This window comes from Schistocerca cancellata, chromosome 8, assembly GCF_023864275.1.
Source record: "Schistocerca cancellata isolate TAMUIC-IGC-003103 chromosome 8, iqSchCanc2.1, whole genome shotgun sequence".
NCBI lineage: Eukaryota > Metazoa > Arthropoda > Insecta > Orthoptera > Acrididae > Schistocerca > Schistocerca cancellata.
In genome coordinates, this window is record NC_064633.1 from 133,639,800 (window position 1) to 133,641,199 (window position 1,400).

Below are 1,400 nucleotides of genomic sequence, written 5' to 3' on the forward strand. Positions count from 1 at the left end.
ACATATGCTTCACATGGTAGTGCAGTATTGCTAGTGACTTTAAGATGCCCGACTACAAATGACTGATGACTGATGTGTGCTTACCACATCTCCACAAATTATGAATAGTGCTGTGTTAAGATCAGTTTCTTGGGCCTGTACGAGTGAAACAGTGAGAGTCTGTTGTGTAGGATACCTGACTGCTCTTCATCCTCTGGCGTTGGGTTGCAGACATAGGACCTTGGGGGTATGGGTGGGTAGGAAATCAGTCTTTGGGCTCTGTCTTCTTTCTTTCTTCGATTTTAACATGCCCATTCTTTTTCTTTCCCTTTCTTTCTTCTTCGATATGAGTACCAACACTATCTTCCCCTTTCTACATGCATATGTTACTATCTCTGTAACCCTTCTCTGTATGTAGCACATAGTAGTGTTTACAACTATATTCACAGGAGCAACTCAGAGTTGTAAGGTGTCACACACATAACACACGGAGATGGTAGATGACACGCAGTTAGAATTAATTAAATAGTACTTAAAGGCACATGTTAGGAACATCAAATTTCGAGGTGGGGCGTGGGGTGAGGGAAGAGGGGGAGAAAGACTATTATGCACGATTCTGGAGAAGATATTATGACGTCCTAACGTATAAATACAGGACGTAAGTTACATACTCCTCCCAAGCAGGCCAAGAAGGGCCAACGGCACCGACCGGCCGCCGCGTCGTCCTCAGACCACAGGCGTCACTGGATGCATATATGGAGGGGCATGTGGTCAGCACACTGCTCTCCCAGCCGTGTGTCAGTTTCCGAGACCGGAGTCGCTACTTCTAAATCAAGTAGATCCTCAGTTTGCCTCACAAGGGCTGAGTGCACCGCGCTTGCCAACAGCGCTAGGCAGACCGAATGGTCACCCATCCAAGTGCTAGCCCAGCCCGACAGCGCTTTACTTCGGTGATCTGACAGGAACCGGTGTTACCACTGCGGCAAGGCTGTTGGAGGTAAGGTACATAGAACAAAGGAAAATGGCAAGTCTTGTTGCTTGGCTAGTATGAAGAATGTGCCACTATTACGTGTAAGGTGCGAATATTGCAGTGATCACGTGTTATTGTTAAAAAAAGAAAGAAAGAGAGAGAGAGAGAGAAAACATGCGATTTTTAATCAGGTAAGGTCACTGTGCCAGGAGAAACTTGAACATTGTTAATATTGTGTAGGAAAGGTTAGAATTTTTTTAGATGGAGTGTTTCCGGCTCTATAGGGAGTTAAAAAATAAACGGTAGGCAGATTCAACGCAGAGGGATAGTCTAACCCGTGTCCACGGGATCCCAGAAGAGGGACGGCCTGAACAAGTTTTATAGTGTATAAACATCAAAGATTTGATAAAGTAGCTTCCCAGTATCTGTTCAGAGGTTAGATAAGAGTCAA

General features: G+C 45.1%; 1 pseudogene; it reads right to left on the reverse strand.

The window, feature by feature from the left end:
* Positions 1-857: 857 nt before the first annotated feature.
* LOC126095911 (5S ribosomal RNA) lies at positions 858-975 on the reverse strand (annotated as a pseudogene).
* Positions 976-1,400: the final 425 nt, after the last annotated feature.